Source organism: Mytilus galloprovincialis, chromosome 10, assembly GCF_965363235.1.
Source record: "Mytilus galloprovincialis chromosome 10, xbMytGall1.hap1.1, whole genome shotgun sequence".
Taxonomy (NCBI): domain Eukaryota; kingdom Metazoa; phylum Mollusca; class Bivalvia; order Mytilida; family Mytilidae; genus Mytilus; species Mytilus galloprovincialis.
In genome coordinates this window covers 58951733-58958099 of record NC_134847.1, presented here as the reverse complement: position 1 = coordinate 58958099, position 6367 = coordinate 58951733, and the positions used below count along the sequence as shown (strand labels likewise).

Below are 6367 nucleotides of genomic sequence, written 5' to 3'. Positions count from 1 at the left end.
GAAAAAAATTCAAAACGGAAAGTCCGCAATCAAATGGCAAAATCAAAAGGTCAAGCACATCAAACGAATGAATAACAACTGTCATATTCCTGACTTGGTACACCCATTCCCTTATGCAGTAAATAAATTCATCATATATACCAGGATTGAAATTTTATATTAACGCCAGACGCGCGTTTCGCCTACAAAAGACTCATCAGTGACGCTCGAATCGAGAAATGGTAAAAGGCCAAATAAAGTACGAAGTTGAAGAGCATGGAGGACCAAAAATTCCTAAAAGTTTTGCCAAACACAGCTAAGGTAATCTACTACTGAGGTAGAAAAGTCTTAGTATTTCAAAAAATTAAAATCTTGTTAACAGTTTATTTATTATTTTGAACATATTAATGATAACTCAAGTCAACACCGAAGTGCTGACTACTGGGCTGGTGATACCCTCGGGGAAATAAATCTCCACCAGCAGTGGCATCGACCCAGTGGTTGTAAATAAACTCATCATAGATACCAGGATTGAAATTTTATATTAACGCCAGACGCGCGTTTCGCCTACAAAAGACTCATCAGTGACGCTCGAATCAAGAAATTTTAAAAGGCCAAATAAAGTACGAAGTTGAAGAGCATGGAGGACCAAACATTCCTAAACGTATTGCCAAAGATCAAATTATGGCTTGAACCTTGTTTGATAGCTAGCTAAACCTCTCACTTGTATGACAGTCGCATCAGGTGTAGTGAACTCAAATGAGATTAGGTGCCATTGTTGTGAATCACCCCTTTCGTTCTCAATATATTTTACTGATATAGCTGGGTTAGTATTAAATGTTATTTCTTACCTCAATTGACACTGTACTTCCTCTGTACAAAAAAAATAAAAAATGATATAAGTAGTATTACATTTTATATGAATTTTTTTAAGAGGATGTGATATTAGGAAATAAGAAGACTGGGAGCAAACGTATACGAACATATGAAAAGACTCATCAGTGACGCTCGAATAAAAAAAGTTAAAAAAGGTCAAATAAAGAACGAAGTTGAAAATCAGTGAGGACCAACACTCCAAAAAGTTTTGCTAAATACTGTTAAGGTAATCTGTACCTGGGAAGAAAAGCCTCAGTATTTCAAAAATTCAAAGTTTTGTAAACAGTTAGTTTAATCAATGTTTATTAAGATAAATCAACATTAAACGATATCATACAAATGAATTAATATTAAGGATTCAGAAACAAGTAATTTGCTTTTACAAATCTGTCTCCTTTTACAAAAATAATACACTTATTGAACATTACATAAATTCAAATATTGGCATGCTCTGAAATAAATATATGAATATTTAAACACTGATCATAGATACAAGAATTGAAACTCGCGCATTTCGTCTACAAAAGACCCACCAGTGACGCTCGAATCAAAAACAGTTAAAAAGTCCAAAATAAAGTACAAAGTTGATGAGCAGTGAGGACCAATGTTATTCATTCCTGGGGTAGAAACGCCTTTGTGTTCAAAAATCCAAAAATCACTTTGTCAAGACAAAACTTTTTTGTGAAGACAAAACTTGTACAACCGTAAAATATATGTTTGATGAATATCCCAGATTATTTTAAGTATTCGGACTGTAAAAGGAAAATAAATGATAATAATTATTCCCAAAATTGTAGTGGTCTATGTAGAATGTGAAAAGATGTCTTTCTTTTTTTTAGTATTGCGGACAAAAGAAGAGAAATCTAAGACACATCTGTTGTACCACAAATCTTTGTAACAAATACAATTTAAGTACAACACAGTCAACCACCATGGTTACGAAACCACAGTATACCACTACTTTCCAGATCACAAAACAACCAGCGACGACGCAGATAACACAAGCTCCAACCACTACATAATTAACTACTACAGCCCTACCAATTACAGCAAGGTTACAGCAAACATCACGTATGCTCAAAACATAAGAATTCGGAAATTAATTTTAATTAATGAATATGTCTCCTTCATGTAAAGCTCTTATTCATTGTCCGGATTCGGTAATAGTTATGTTTTTTTTCTGTTTTATCCCGTCTGAAACATAAGTATATATTTTGGATATTTAAAGATGTTGACCTCGAACATTACTGAAGAAACATTAATTGCCGAACTGAGCATCTTGGCACTGGTGCATTAAAATTGGGATCGTTTGTGTTATTCAAGCTTTATTCATGAATTGTCTTGTTTTTGATATATCTTAAATCATTATCTTATTTTTTTAATTTTCATGCACAACTTTTAGGAATGAATACTTACGAGTACCTTAAAGTTTAACAAGTATCGGTGAAAAAATACTATCAAAATACTGAATTAAACAAGGAGGGATACAATAAACCTGACAATTTCAAAAGTTTGAGAAAACCAACTAACGGAGCGACTGCAAAACAACTGCCATATCCATGGCTTTAAACTCGGCAAAAAATACCACCAACATTATATGAATAACGATGATTTATGTCATTTTAGCAAATAATCAATGCGCTGGGTATGGTTACCATCTTTGGAGAGTTCACTGTTATTTCATAATTGATATCCCTGAAATTTGGGCAGGAGGGAATGTAGGAAATCACCACCCAGTAAGTATGACTAACATATATACATATATTTTAAATTGTTTAAAATCTCACAACTACTGTTTTTTTTATTTATTCATCCCTTACTTTATTGATTTTATATTTGCATTGTTTCAAATTTGTTCATTCAGTGTATAGGTATAGGAAGATGTGGTATGAGTGCCAATGAGACAACTCTCCATCCAAATAGCAATTTATGAAGGTAAACAATTATAGGACAAGGTACGGCCTTCAACACGGAGCCTTGACTCACACCAAACAACAAGCTATAAAGGGCCCCAAAATAACAAGTGAAAAACCATTCAAACGGGAAAACCAACAGTTTAATCTATATAAAAAAAACGAGAAACGAGAAACATGTATAAATTACATAAACAAACGACAACTACTGTACATCAGAGTCCTGACTTTTGCAGCGGGATTAAACGTTTTAATGGTATGTTCACTAGTGTTAATATGTCTTTTTTTTGAGTTAATTGTTATCATAAGTAAACCATTTCAATTGATATTTTATAGTGTGTCATTCTATGTTGTGATGTTACACTATTGTTTCAGATAAGGGGTGAAGGTTGGTACATATTAAAACTTTTAAACCTGCTGTATTTGTTTGCACCTATCATAAGTCAGGAATCTGATGATCAGTAATTGTCATTTGTTGATGTGCTTCATTTCTCATTTTTTATATAGATTATACCGTTGTTTTTTTTCATTTGAATGGTTTTATACTAGTCATCTTTTGGGACCTTTATAGCTTGCTATTCGGTATGAGTCAATGCTCCGTTTTGAAGACCATACTGTGACCTGTAATAGTTTACTTTTTATACAAATTTTGACTTGGATGGAGAGTTGTTTCATTGGCACTCATACCACATCTTTTTAATACAAATGTGTCTATATAGCATGTAAATACAGCCAGCTCTTTTTATGTTTTTAACCTTAATTTGTGTTGTCGGTCGTATCGATTAGTTCACAATAACACAGATCAAACAAATTGATAAATTCAAACGATTCAAAGACATAATAATTGCTTAAATAAATATGAATCAATTGAAAATGATATTATTTCAAATGGATTACACTTTTTGTTTGGGACTTCTCTAAATACAGTGTATCTTAATTTTGTAAGTATTTAGAACGATGTGTTCTTTGTAAGTAAAATTGTAACCACTTATACGCACTACATTTCAGGATCCTTGCCAAGCCCTTAACATGCATATGGTGAAAATAAACACAGACAGCGAGCATAATGTGATTGTCAATTTTGTTAGGAACATATATAATTGTAAGATATCATTAAAGACATCAGATAAAACAAAATGATGAAGTACTGACTATTTAGTTTATACAAATTATTTAGTCTTGATATGTATATTAAAAAAAATCAATAACAACACGCTGAAATATCATACGTCCGAAGCGCTTTTCTAGATTTAGCTTCAACATGCAAAAAAATATGATTTTAACCATTTTTAAAATTTCTCGCGACTGGTGTTGAAGGTCTGCACGTTAGAGTACTATTGTTACATCTCTACGAGGTGTCCGTAACTGATAATTAAGGGAAACAGTAGAAGTAGGGACTACAAATCTGTTAAATTTATTTTATTCAAATTATCAGATTTTCAATAACTATAAAATGATACAACCGTATGGCGACTGGTTTTGAAAATAGTCAAAGGTACTATCACAAATTACCCTCAACAATGGAGTCACGAGACCACAAAAAGTCATTCAAACCACGGTCTAGTAAACACTTTAATATTAAATTGTCGAGTTGGCACTTATAATGATGAATAGAGATGTTGTTCTCAATTTGAAGGTTTGCATGTCGAGGAAATATTTACATGGAAGGCATTTACCACTTAAGTTAATGAAGACTTCAGTGCAATTTCCTATCATTAACAATGCTAAGGACATTAGCTGCGTACGCGTATATTATTATTTCCCGTATATTAACAGGCAAATGACATAAATGGCCACTCATATTGTTGTCAACGGATTATGGTATGTCTTAGGATGCATTAATGACATGTCCCAACATTAAAGGTAGCCGAAAAGAAAACAACCAAAACCTGATTTTGTATATGTTGTTCAGTCGTTAGTTTTAAATACATTGTTTTGTGGACTTGTTTGTTTTTGGTCGTCATTTGTTTAATATATATATTTGTAGGATCCTTTACTATAGATAATTTAGCTGATCTGTAAAAATAACATCTCCATGCCTTATATATCATGTACTGTAGTACGACGCTAGATAAAACTGACGTGGAAAGGTAACATATGGCCAGCGAAAGCTTCATTTTTATGAAGCCCTGGACTCTCAAAAAAAGAGCTTTCGCTGGCCGCGTGTTACCTTTCCTCGTCAGTTTTAATCTAGCGGCGTACTGCAGTACATGATATATAAGGCATGAAGATGTTATTGTTACAGATCAGCTAAATTATCTATAGTAAAGGATCCTACAAATTAATGTAATATACAGTCACAGAAAATAATTATATTTATAAGTACGTCTGAGTCAGTGACAACTCTACAACAGATGTATCCATCGGATCACCATCAATGATGGTGATACATGGCTGTGTACATAATGTATATACAACTCGTCTAAACATCAACCCAACAATGTTAGATCTGTAAATTTGCTCTCGCAAATTTTTGGTTCTTCCCTCGCCGGGATTCGAACCCATGCTACTGTGATATCGTGACACCAAATCGCCTGCACTGCAGCCGTCCCGCTAGACCACACGACCACCTGGGCTCTCAAAAAAAGAGCTTTCGCTGGCCGCGTGTTACCTTTCCTCGTCAGTTTTAATCTAGCGGCGTACTGCAGTACATGATATATAAGGCATGAAGATGTTATTGTTACAGATCAGCTAAATTATCTATAGTAAAGGATCCTACAAATTAATGTAATATACAGTCACAGAAAATAATTATATTTATAAGTACGTCTGAGTCAGTGACAACTCTACAACAGATGTATCCATCGGATCGCCATCAATGATGGTGATACATGGCTGTGTACATAATGTATATACAACTCGTCTAAACATCAACCCAACAATGTTAGATCTGTAAATTTGCTCTCGCAAATTTTTGGTTCTTCCCTCGCCGGGATTCGAACCCATGCTACTGTGATATCGTGACATCAAATCGCCTGCACTGCAGCCGTCCCGCTAGACCACACGACCACCTGGGCTCTCAAAAAAAGAGCTTTCGCTGGCCGCGTGTTACCTTTCCTCGTCAGTTTTAATCTGGCGGCGTACTGCAGTACATGATATATAAGGCATGAAGATGTTATTGTTACAGATCAGCTAAATTATCTATAGTAAAGGATCCTACAAATTAATGTAATATACAGTCACAGAAAATAATTATATATATATATAAACGAGTCTAAATTGAAAACTACGTTATATATATATAAACGAGTCTAAATTGAAAACTACGTTATATATATATATATACAACACTATATCTTACTTAAGTATATACACTTAAAAAATAGTCTGCTGCTTATTATAATCTGTATTTATATAATTTAATTAGACCAATATGACGTTTGGTTGGGAGGTTCATATCATCAAAACACTTGGATGTGGAAAAATAGTGAAGAAACCATAGACGTCCATGACAAACATTGGAAACGAGGACACCAGCATCTACATTGTCTTGCTTTACATGGAAATCAATGGGTTACCCATCACTGCAATGAGAAATACAAGACTTTGTGTGAAAAAGTCATAAAATTGGTGCAATAAATAAACAATTTTTAAATTGA

General features: G+C 33.6%; 1 long non-coding RNA gene across 1 annotated transcript; it reads left to right on the top strand.

Annotated features, from left to right (window-relative positions):
* Window positions 1-1523: 1523 nt before the first annotated feature.
* Window positions 1524-6367, top strand: LOC143047971 (uncharacterized). The gene is made up of 4 exons (XR_012969703.1): window positions 1524-1926; window positions 2482-2591; window positions 3777-3870; window positions 6136-6367. It is a non-coding gene; the product is annotated as an uncharacterized LOC143047971 (long non-coding RNA).